The sequence below is a fragment of the Manis javanica genome, chromosome 9 (genome assembly GCF_040802235.1).
Source record: "Manis javanica isolate MJ-LG chromosome 9, MJ_LKY, whole genome shotgun sequence".
Lineage (NCBI taxonomy): Eukaryota > Metazoa > Chordata > Mammalia > Pholidota > Manidae > Manis > Manis javanica.
Window position 1 is genome coordinate 70475874 of NC_133164.1, and position 12497 is coordinate 70488370.

At 45.5% G+C, this 12497-nt stretch overlaps 1 protein-coding gene across 9 annotated transcripts in view; it reads left to right on the forward strand.

Annotated features, from left to right (window-relative positions):
* DTNA (dystrobrevin alpha) overlaps positions 1 to 12497 on the forward strand; it is a 385540-nt gene that overhangs the window by 242791 nt on the left and 130252 nt on the right. For 3 of the 9 annotated variants that reach the window (XM_073212753.1, XM_073212752.1, XM_073212754.1), the window contains exon 2: positions 6203 to 6472. The exons of the other annotated variants lie outside the window; for them this stretch is intronic. The gene's annotated coding sequence lies outside the window, so the exon portion shown is untranslated. The remainder of the gene's footprint in view (positions 1 to 6202; positions 6473 to 12497) is intronic. 9 annotated transcript variants of the gene reach the window in all.

Consider the following 12497-nt stretch of genomic DNA (forward strand, 5'->3'; position numbering starts at 1 on the left):
TAGGTCCATCTGTTCTAGTGTGTTGTTCAGTGCCTGTGTGTCCTTACTTATTTTCTGCCCAGTGGATTTATCCTTTGGGGTGACTGGTGTGTTGAAGTCTCCTAAAATGAATGCATTGCAGTCTATTTCCCCCTTTAGTTCTGTTAGTATTTGTTTCAGAAATGCTGGTGCTCCTGTATTGGGTTCATATATATTTAGAATGGTTATATCCTCTTGTTGGACTGAGCCCTTTATCATTATGTAGTGTCCTTCTTTATCTCTTGTTACTTTCTTTGTTTTGAAGTCTATTTTGTCTGATATTAGTACTGCAACCCCTGCTTTCTTCTCACTGATGTTTGCCTGACATGTTTTTCCATTCTTTGACTTTTAGTCTGTGCTTGTCTTTGGGTTTGAGGTGAGTTTCTTGTAAGTAGCATCTAGATGGGTCTTGCTTTTTTATCCATTCTATTACTCTGTGTCTTTTGATTGGTGCATTTACATTTAGGGTGACTATTGAGAGATATGTACTTATTGCCATTGCAGGCTTTAGATTCATGGTTACCAAAGGTTCAAGGTTAGCTTCTTTAGTATCTTACTGCCTAACTTAGCTCGCTTACTGAGCTCTTATATACACTGTCTGGAGATTCTTTTCTTCTCTCCCTTCTTATTCCTCCTCCTCCATTCTTCATAAGTTGTGTGTTTTGTTCTGTGCTCTTTTTAGGAGTGCTCCCATCTAGAGCAGTCCCTGTAAGATGCCCTGTAGAGGTGGTTTGTGGGAAGGAAATTCCCTCAGCTTTTGCATGTCTGGAAATTGTTTAATCCCACCATCATATTTAAATGATAGTCTTGCTGGATACAGTATCCTTGGTTCAAGTCCCTTCTGTTTCATTGAATTAAATATATCATGCCATTCTCTTCTGGCCTGTAGGCTTTCTGTCGAGAAGTCTGATGTTAGCCTGATGGGTTTTCCTTTACAGGTGACCTTTTTCTCTCTAGCTGCCTTTAAAACTCTTTCCTTGTCCTTGATCCTTGCCATTTTAATTGTTATTTGTCTTGGTGTTGTCCTCCTTGGATCCTTTCTGTTGGGGTTTCTGTGTATTTCCGTGGTCTGTTCGATTATTTCCTCCCCCAGTTTGGGGAAGTTTTCAGCAATTATTTCTTCAAAGACACTTTCTATCCCTCTTCCTCTTTCTTCTTCTTCTGGTACCCCTATAGTACGGATATTATTCCTTTTGGATTGGTCACATAGTTCTCTTAGTGTTGTTTCATTCCTGGAGGTCCTTTTATCTCTCTCTATGTCAGCTTCTATATGTTCCTCTTCTCTGGTTTCTATTCCTTCAATGGCCTCTTGCATCTTATCCATTCTGCTTATAAATCCTTCCAGGGATTGTTTCACTTCTGTGATCTCCTTCCTGACATCTGTGATCTCCCTCCGGACTTCATCCCATTGCTCTTGCATTTTTCTCTGCATCTCATCCCATTGCTCTTGCATTTTTCTCTCCATCTCTGTCAGCATGTTCATGATTTTTATTTTGAATTCTTTTTCAGGAGGACTGGTTAGGTCTATCTCCTTCTCAGGTGTTGTCTCTGTGATTTTTGTCTGCCTGTAGTTTTGCCTTTTCATGGTGATAGAGATAGTTTGCAGAGCTGGTAAGAGTGACAGCTGGAAGAGCTTTCCTTCTTGTTGGTTTGTGGCCTTCCTCTCCTGGGAGAATAGCAACCTCTAGTGGCTTATGCTTGGCAGCTGTGTGCAGACAGGGCTTCTGCTACCTGCCTGGTTCCTATAGAGTTTATATCTACTGTTGCTGTGGGTGTGTCCTGGCTGGGGCTGCTCCTCCAAAATGATGCAACCCCGTTGGAGGGGGAGCGTCCGGGAGGCTATTTATCTCTGTAATGGGCCTCTGTGCTCCCTGTTTCCCAGGGGGTTAGAGTGCCCAGAGATCCCCAGTTTCCCTGCCTCTTGGCTAAGTGTCCTGTCCTGCCCCTTTAAGACTTCCAAAAAGCACCTTCCAAACTAAAACAACAACAGCAACAATGAAAGAGAAAAAAAAAAAAAGGAAAAAACGCACAATTTTCTTTGTCCTCCGTTGCCGGTCTCAGCCATCCGCTCACCGGTCTTGCTGCCCTGTTTCCCTAATATTGGGGTCCCTATCCCTTTGAGGCTTCCAAAAATCACTCACCAAAAAAAAAAAGGGTAAAACGCGCAATTTTCTTTGTCCTCAGGCGCCGGTCTCAAGCACCCGCTCACCGGTCTTGCTGCCCTGTTTCCCTAGTATTGGGGTCCCTGTCCCTTTAAGGCTTCCAAAAAGCTCTCACCAAAAAAAAAGGGAAAAATGCATGATATTCTTTGTCCTCAGGCGCTGGTCTCAGGCACCCGCTCACCAGTCTTGCTCCCCTTTTTCCCTAGTATTGGGGTCCCTGTCCCTTTAAGGTTTCCAAAAAGCACTCGCCAAAAAAAAGGAAAAAAAACGCTCCGGTTTCTTTCCATCCGCCAGGAGCCGGGGGGGAGGGGCGCTCGGGTCCCTCCGGGCCGGGGCTTGTATCTTACCCCCTTCGCGAGGCGCTGGGTTCTCACAGGTGTGGATGTGGTCTGAATGTTGTCCTGTGTCCTCTGGTCTCTATTTTAGGTAGTTGTCTTTGTTATATTTTCATAATTCTATGTGGTTTTGGGAGGAGAGTTCCTCTGCTCTACTCACGCCGCCATCCTGGCTCCGCCCCCTATCTTGAACTTTTAAAGCTAAGAATCACCTGGGTCTGATTCTGTGTGAGTAGGATACAAGCAGCTTCTATATTAAATTAAATACATTTGTCATACTCTAAGTGATGTATTTTAAAAATATGACTCATTTTTCTCTTTTTGTTTGTAGGGGAAGGGCCCATTGCCTTTGAATTCTTCACCACCACAAGTAGACTTCCCCCTACACACCTCTGCAAAATTTTGGCAGAATTCTAGTTTGGATGAACGAAGGGAAACCGATCTTTAAAAAGCTCTATCATTTCAAGGTCTCATTAGCTCAAGTTCAAAACATGTTCAGGCATATGGTGCCACAGGACAATGACTTGCTTTTTTGAAATATTTCTGTGGCCCCTTCTCATGACAACTGCATTTGAATAGCAAGGTTGTGACTCTTCAGTGCCCCACACCTGTCCCTAACACCCCAATTCATTTCTCGATGAAAGTTCTCCAGAGGGTTTTACACCAGGGCCTGGCTCAGAGAGACACATCTTTAAATCATAAAAGAGAAAATGTCACTGACTTGGGAAGGCCATGTAGTACCATATACTGAGAAGATCTTTAATTGGGACCCAAGCATTTAAAATTTTTGACTTTGCTAGTTCACTGTGCTGCCTTAGACCTATCACTTGACTTCTGAACATCACTGTTCTCACTGAGTGACACCACAGAGTTGGGAACAGCAGTACAGATGCAGATCACAAATGGGACAGTAGTGGTCTGTAGTCTGACTCTTCTATACACAGTTTGTGTTTGCCCAGAAATGTAATGCGGGCTCTGTATTTTATTTGAAATGTCCTGACATTATGTAACTCTGAGAAGACTGATTCATGTTTCAAGCCCAGTAATTTAGCAGCGCACAGCTGGAAGGGAGCCCCATGAGACAGATCTCTATGCCATGCGAGCCCACAGGGTACTGCTGTTCGTGCAGAGTGAACTCCCTAAGTTCCAGAATCCCCTTCAACAGCTTTCTGCAGCTTTTAAAGAGCAGTTCTCTGGTAGCTGTCTCTCAGTGTCTATTCATTTCCGGGAGTGCTTAGACTCATGGGGTCTTTGACATCGCTGACGTGCTGTGGACTCATCGCTGCTCGGGAGCCCAAGCAGCAGTGGCATGGGGACGCAGGTCTGTATGCCAGCTCTGTCTGGGTAGGCTCAAGTGCCTTAGCAAAGTCCTTGTTAGAAAGGAGCTGCTCCTTCCGTCTGAGGCCCTGAGCCTGCACCTGTGATCCTCTGTGTTGTCACGAGTTCCAGGGACACTTGTTTGTATGAGTGTGGATGCCGAAACATGCATCCAGAATGCCTGTGGTGGTCACAGAGCAGACACATGAGGTACACACAAGTGCTTCTGCAGTCTCAGAGGTGTTATCCACATGGTGTTAATTTATCTGAATGAAAATGTTTTGTTCAGGTGCTACAGCTCTTACTACATCACTGTTTCTCATGGTGTGTCTACAGAATGGGGTAATTCGAAGTATGGGTACCATTCAGAGAAGCACAGTGTGTGTGTGTGTGGATGTGTGTGTGGGTGTGAGATCTGTTCCATTTACAAGCACTAACTTGGAGGATTATGACTCAAAAATCAGCTTTGTTTTGTGGTTCTCTGGGCAGGTCTGTTTTCTACATAACTATAGTCTACTTTGTCCTTTATATTATGGTAAGAACAGCATAACATAAAAAGATATGATCTTTTAATTGGGTTAGTGTAAATCATTGTAGGACTAGCGTTTGGAGATTATAAGGTTCCCTGTGGTTCCCAATAGCAGGACCTCATTTTCAGACCCCTTGGTCAGCTAGCTACCCTGTGTTTCAGAATATTGTATCTATTATAAGCATCTGGATGATTTTTTAATATGTGACCGATTGGGGTTTCAGTGGCTCTTCTGATGTGGTTGTCGGATATGTGATCTCATATTTTAGTAATCTGAAAATACTCTACTATATTTACCTCTATTAAGTTTGGTCATATTAATTAAGCAATGAGAGCTAATTAAATGTGCTGATATAGATGGGATCAGAGTGTAGCCTGGTTAATTCTAATCATGAAGCCCCTGAGATCAAAAGGGCTTGTGGAGGTGAGTTTGTGTGCAGAGAGCCCAGCACTGACCCTCAGGAGTGGATCCCTGGAGCATCAATGATATAGTGACTCACAGAAAAGTTGTCTAGATGTGTCCAAGATGAGGGGCAGGGTATTCAAACCTGAGCTTGTGTTTTCTGATGGCATTTGGCAGATGCCCGATAAATGTCAGTCAAATGTATATGGCAGTAGGATGAATAGGTTAAAGCATGGAATGAAAGTCAGTTCTTTGAAGTCTCTAAGCCTCACTCTCCTCATCTGTAAAATGGGGATAATGACACCATAAGATCTGAGGATTAAATAAGATCATAAACGTTAGGAATTCACGTAGGAGGTCTCAGTGAGAGCAGTGTACTGGTCGGGCAGGAGCCTCTGGGGAAGCTTCTGAGGCTCCAGCCAAGTGCTGCCAGAGGGTGATCTGATGGAAGTGCCTTGACTTTTCTCAGCGGCAGTAGTTTCCTGCTATAATAAATTACCACAAATTTAGTGCCTTAAAACAAGGTCCAGAGGTCCAGAAACCCAAAGTCAGTTTGGGCAGGATCGCTTTCCTTCTGGAAGGTCCCGAGGAGAACCCACAGCCGCTTCCCACTCCATGACCCAGACACTCACGCCACCGGCTCAGCATGATGGCTCAGAGGGAGAACAGGCCCTTCCCACCGGCCCCCCTTACTCAGGTTCCTGGCGGCTGTCCGCCAGAGTCATGGATCTCGAGACTCCTTCCAGCCATTCTTTGATTTCCGACAAATTCTTTTCAGTGAAAGAGGGATGTGTAAGAACCTTGTAATACACAAAAAGGTCCAGAGGCAAGAAATAGGGCCACCTCTGTTTCTTCTGTCTCCCTGGGGGGTTGTCACGGCAGGCAAGTTCCAGGGAAAGGACCCTGGTGTGCAAGGTGCCATTGATTGCTGCTGGGCTCCTATTCAAGCTTTGGCTGTCCGTGCACTCTGCCTGCTGCTTTTCCATGTGGCCTATCTGATTCTGGCCTGTGCATTCCTAACCCCGTATGCTGGGCTGTGCTCTTGCTGGACAGTGGTCACCAGAATCCCTCCAGTGTCACTGCTGTTTTCTAAGTTGTTTTCTATTCTATCAACCTGAGATATTCTAATGTGAGAGAATTTGAGTGGGGAGAGGAAAAACCAGCATGATATTAATTAATATTTAACTGGGGATTAGTCTCTATTGTACTTTTTACTGACACATTTAATGAAATTCTAACGTTGTTAAATATAGGCTCCCTGAACTCCTTATTTTAAAGGAGAACACAATTGCTCTTTGTACAACCTAGAATTTTTGAAATTTACCCTTTAAAAATATTTGTTCTAGCACAAATAAATTTTGAGAGACATACAGAAGAAATTACAAGGAGGAAAGGGATTTTTTAAATTTAATAGACATTCCCTTTCATCTTCTCATAGGCTTTATGGCCACATTTGGAACTCTGTGTTCTTACACTGCATTATCTGCCCTGCATCTGTGAATCCATGGTGGGGCTCCTGCTGCGCTTCCCGCCTGCTGCCTTAGCCCTCACCCACCTGGGCCCTCCCACCTGCCTCGAAGGAAGTCTCCCCATGTGGCCTCTGGAACATTCCATCCAAATCTGACTTCCCCAGAAAGTGCCCAGGCATCATCATTATTTCATTTCCCAGTTAATCAAAATTGCCATCTCCTCACCACGATTATCTCAGGTAGGTGTTAAGGAAAAAAACGAACTGAATTAATTACACTGTGGTGAAATTTCTGGTTCTCCCTCGGGAATTGCATTTTTAACGGCATAAAATTATTTTTTTCCAGGTAAATTTTTATTGAGGTGTTATTGACAAATAAAATCACGGCATATTTAAAGTGTACAATGTGATGATTTATCATACCTATACATTGTGAAACGATTTCCAGTCAGGTCATTAACACACCCATCACCTCACAGCCGCTTGTTTCTGTCAGAATGCCTGCTATGCGCCTGCTCTCTCAGCGCATCTCAGGGTCGGGAGACAGTGTCACCGACCCCGGTCACCACGGCGTGTGGCGGGCCCTTGCAGAGCCTTCGGCACAGGCCCCTCTTCTCCTCTCGCGGGTCTGGTCTCTTTCTCGAGCTAAGGACTGTTTTGTTAGTCAGATTCCCTGATAACACATAGAAAGAAGAAAGCGAATAAGGGAGCAGAGCTGAGGAAAAGAAAGAGCAGGAAGGGAGGGCTGGGGCAGCTGGAGGGGGAGGGGCAAGGGGGATGCGAGCACCCCGAGCTGGTCCCATCCAGGGGGACCCCACCCCACGCAGCCGCTTCCACCTCCTCCGCCCATCCGCAGACCGTGTCGGTGTGGGAGCCTGTTTCCATGTGTTTGTGGGCGGTGTCCCGCCACCCCTCTCGGGAAGAAAGCCCTTATTTCGTATACAGCACTTTGATCTCCCTTAGGAAGCTGGTACCTCTGTGGTCAGACATGTCTCGGGTGACTGCCTGATCGTCTGAAGCTCAGGCTCCACTTTGGGAAACTGAGAATAATAATGCCAACATCACAGTGTTCTTAGGAGAATGGAGAGCAGTTCTGCTCAGCACTGGTGGAGGGCAGACTTCTGACGGACAGTGACACTGAGAAGCAGCCCTGTGGCGCCGTCCACCCTGTTCTCATTGCTCCTGTTCCTCCCCTAGGAGTGTCTGGTTTTCTGTGCCCATTGCAGGAAGCCACTGTTACCTGCTTCTCCCTTCCTGCCCACCAGACTCAGCACTCCCCACCCTAAAGATAGAAAGTGGAAGTATTACAGCACACAAGCCTCCCGCCTGCCTCTCCATGCCCAAAGCTCCAACCCAGACTTTTACCTCACGTGGCTTTTCCCGATCCTCCTCATGGAAATTGCACTCCTAGAATCCAGGTAACAATCAGCCACGGTCTCTGCAGCCCCAGATTTCTGTTTTCTCAGTGCGTTAGAGTTGGGCAAGGTAGGACCTGTTTCTTCCTACTACTCTTTCTCAGATCTTCAAACAGAAAAGGTGAGCTAGAATCCTTTCAAGCCCCAGGAGTCGAGCACGTAATGCCCTCAAGCACTTAGGATTGCCACATGCAGGTGTCTGCCTGCCAGGAACAGTGAGCCCGTGTGTGGAGGCTCTGGGTGTCTGCCATTAGTGGAGCCCACCACTGCCTGCTCCTGTCATCACTGCTCCACCCTGGATCTTCCCCCTCCCCTAGCCTTGGAGAGCACCACGTGCTTTCCTGCCCTCTCCCTGGGCAGCTGCTGTGTCTGTGTGGGCATTGCAGCTGCTCCTGTCACCAGTAGTTGGTGCCCCCTATACAGTGAAGCCACCTGTGCTTCTCACCAGACCCCAGCCATCTCCCCGCAAACCCAACCGTGTAAGCAACTCTACTTTTATTCGTGTATCCATGAACACTTTGGTGGGGTGAGGGTCCATACCTTTTATCAAATCATTAAAAGGGTCTAAACTTTAGAATTATAGACTGGACAGCATTTCACTGCTTAATTTACTAATACATTCTGCCATGTTACAGCCTCTGTATTGAGAAGCTAATTGGACTCAGTCACTGGAATTTAAGTTTTCCAAAATATTTTACTTTTATAAATGTTTATGTATATATACAGTATAATCCCACTAAACGGGATAAATGGGGCCCAAATTTTCAGTTACAAAATTTGGGTTTGTCTTACTGCAAGATTCGTGAAAGAAAGTCAGTCTTCTAATTATGGGGGGAGGGGATCTTTTGTTCATTGCTTTTATTTATTATATGTGAGAAAAAGAAACAGACTCGTGTTTATGAACAGTGTCGTCTTACACTATATCAAGGAAATTTCAAACGATCGCAAGGCAGTCATTTCCTAACACCCACCCCAGAAGCTGGGAATCCAGCCGCAGGACCAGGAAACCTGTCTGCCCTGTGTTAGGGTCAGCTATGGGCCATGACCACGTGGACCTTCACACGGAACATCATTGCCCTTGAGAAACACAGACACACACACACACACACCCAAAGGCACATCGCATCAGATAGGCCACGGTTCTCTAAAGAATCTTCGGTCCTGTGCAATGTTGGATGCAGCAGTGAAGATGACCCCCTCCTCAGGGTAGGGATTCTTGAGGTCTTTTGATAATGCACCTAGGCAGCGGTCTTCAGTCGTTCAGACACATTCTAAAAACATTGAACCTCACACCACAGAGCCCGAATGTTAATCGTCTTCCCCTCAAAACCTTTTTCTTGCCCATGCCAGGTTGCTGCTAGCCTGGCTGCACCCCTGTAAGCCCCTACCGGTGGGTCAGGGAGGGCAAACAGCAGGGCAGCTCTTAGGAACCAAAGGACGTCAGAGGAAACTGAACAAGGCAAGAGTCCCTGAACACGTGTCCACCCCTACCCTGGAGCAGCAGGTTCCTTCCTGACTTGAAAGTGCCAGAGTAGTTCTTTCTGGTTAAAAATGGTTTTTCACTTTCTAATGGCATTTTCTATTAAAGTTTGCCTCATTAGGTGCCTATATCAATGTATGTATATGTTTATGTATATTTAATTCCCCAAAGAATTATCTCCTTCCTTGGCTCAAAGTACATTTTAAGGTGGGTCTTACAAGCTAGAGAAACGCTACAGAGTGACATAAGAATTCTAATCTAATATGCAAACAAGTTTGTGGTCAAACTCAGCTGGCACCGTATTTCTAGCTCCAGCTTGGCTGTGTATTGGGAGCCCCGGTGGGGCCTCAAAACCACACGGAGGCTGCAACTCTGGACTCAGCAGGCCCAGGTCTTTGCACTTTGATAAGGCCTGCAGGTCAATACGAAGGGTGCCACAGCAGAGCGATACCAGGGTGGATACCTTGGAGGGAAGGCCATTCTATTGTCAAAGGTAGGACGAGCATGTAAATCTGAGAAAGTCATGCCAGAGGCCTCTCTCATTAACAGAAATAGAAACAGGCATTTCTGTGCCATAATACATCAATCGAAGGAGGAAAGGAGCTTGAAGTGGCCTTTGTTGCAGTTACCAACTTGGGGCTGCAGCAGTGGATGGCTCTGAACCCAGTCTCTTCCCACCATCTGCCCAGAGTGAATGGGAGGAGGAGAGAGCACAGGGCAGTCTCATCACACAGACACAAGGTGTGCGGGCCCCACGTGTTTGCTCAGGCAGAGCAGAAGCAAAGCTGAGCCAGATGCTTCTAAAGGCATGGTCAGCCTCTGTGGAGGCAGAACGTGGGAGTGTGAGTCAGTGTGTGAGTCAGTGTGTTTGTGTATGTCAAGGTCAAATCAATCTGGACACTGGGAATTGTCTCCCTGATTATTGTCTGGAGAGCAGTGTTTTAAAATAGGAAGATTCCACTAACAAATAGCATAAAAAGGAATTTCTCAATGAAATTCAAGGGCACCGCAGACCCTCCTCTCTACTCTCCTTTCGGCATGCTAATCAGCAAGTTCTAGCCACCTCTATGCATGTACCAGCTTCTGGGAATTCTCAGTCTGTGTGGAATGTGATGACCAGAATAAGATTGCTGGTGTTTACAATCCATCCCAGCCTAGGAATTAATTAAAAAAGAAAAGCAAGAACATGGACCCAGTTCCTGCCCTGCCAGAAAATACTTTGTTTTTGGGCAGCCACTTTTCCTGCTGAGGCTCATGTTCTTCAGCTGTTACATGGAAAAGAATCTCCCAACCTCCTCACCAGGTTATAGGGAGAAAGCATTTTATATTCCTCAGAAAGCCATACAGATATAAGATGATGTTAGTTTAAGTTTCTACCTTTAAAACTTCCAACACTTCTATTATGTGTGATAGAAATGTATGGTTATCATGGATGATGTTGGATTAAAGGTGGGTCGTGAAGGGACTCGAGACTGTGATAGAATTGCCCAGTGTGAATTCACTCTTGCTGTGCCAAAATACAGTTCACACTTCTTCTGACACTCTGTGCCTTAGAGCTGGATTCATTCTTTATGTCTTGGTGCTTCCTGTACTGTTCTACTCTTCATCCCTGCCCCATAAACGGGCAAGAACTTAGCACCCTCCCTGTCCATTTGCAGCCTTCTTTTACAGATGGTGCTGTAAGAGAGGCGACCTGCTGAACTGCCCTCCTGTGAGCTCATTGTTGCCACAAGGGGAGCAGGTTGCTCCCTCTTATGCATGGAGCACTTGGGAGAGCAAAGCTGAGGCCTCTCCTTGGCCATTCTCCATGTGAACTGCCAATCACCAAGTCCTGCTAAATGTGCCCTGATTCCCTCTCAGATCAGCCCCTTAGTGTGAGACATACTAGTCTGGCTCCTGAATCATAGACGTGTCCAGCAAAATGTCCTCTTCCCACGATCACATGCTCCCATCTCTGCCCTCCACCTACCCAAGACCTCAGTCTTTGTGTATCAGCCCCCTGCCTGACCTTGGGTAGCTCCCAGCCTTGGAAGGGAAGCCCAAATCAGACAACACATGCTTTCTAGATCTGAGTCCTGTCCCCTTCCAGCATCTCCATGTGCACTTGAACTCATCAATCCTGAACTATGCCCACTCGCCAAATGCACCATATACCCTTCTTAAAGCTCCATGCTTTTTCATTATTCCCTCTATAATGGCCCTTTATCCTCTCATTTCTATCTACAAAATTCTTACTCATCCTTTAGAAGTCTGTTCCAGAGTTACCCTTTGGTACCTCATTCATATTTTCTTGAAAATAAGCGACTATATTGGCAGTACTTACCTGCACAATTGCACAATTGCACCAGATCACAACTGTTAGCTAGTTTGTTTCCCCTCCTGGAATGTGAGCTTCCTAGGGCAAGGATCATGTTGTTCTCATCTTGGGATCTCAGTAAACAAGCAGAGTCCTGACAAATTACAGCTATTTATAAATATTTCTTAAGCAGATGAATAGGTGTATTCTCATAAGTAAAAATGGCACCGTGTGTTGCACAGTTCGCACGTGTATAATTTGTGGGGCTGAGCTCTAGTACAGAGCTTGTCACTCATTTATCCTTGTTAGGTCTTTCTGCTATTTTGACATTTATGTGACCTTCATGTCATTTCCAAGGTTGTAAGGATATCACCTACTTGAAGGAGCAACAGAAACTGGCCAAATGTGGCCTGTTTGGTGAGGTGGGCATCTTGTGTGTATGTATCATCGTGGATGGGTTATTCCCCTTCATCTCCTCCGTGTGACTTTGGGCAGCTGCTGTTACCCTGGAATTCATGAAAAGCAGATCTTCATGGTGATTTCAGAAGCAAAATTGCTATGTTAAAGCAAAATCCTTCCTACTGACAGCTTTGCTCTTCTCTGAGTTGAAGCATTCACTACCCAGAATTAGACCGGGAACGAGGAGCCCTCAGATGCCCCCCGCCCATTTGATTCCTGAACTGACTCACTCCTGAGTCTGCCACTGAATTTGTGTGGGCTGTCAGTTCTCCTGCTTCCCCTTTGCTATTGCAACTCAGACCAGTGGGTAATAAGCTAGTATTTTCAATTTTAGCTAATAATAACTCAAAGGGTAAAATGAGAAGCATGTTATTTTTTCTTTTATATTTTACAATTCTATTCCATGCTTTCCATTATTTACACCACTGAGGTTTCCCTTCTTGTTGTAAGGTACACATTTTACTTAGAAGTGAGAGCTAATACCTGTTTAATGGCTTTTCTTCTGTGACTTAATTGACCAAAAATGGCAATGAATAGGCCAGAAGGTGTCACTGGTGTGTTTTACATCTATTTCAACTTTTTTATAAGATAAGATTTTGCTTGAAAATGTATTGT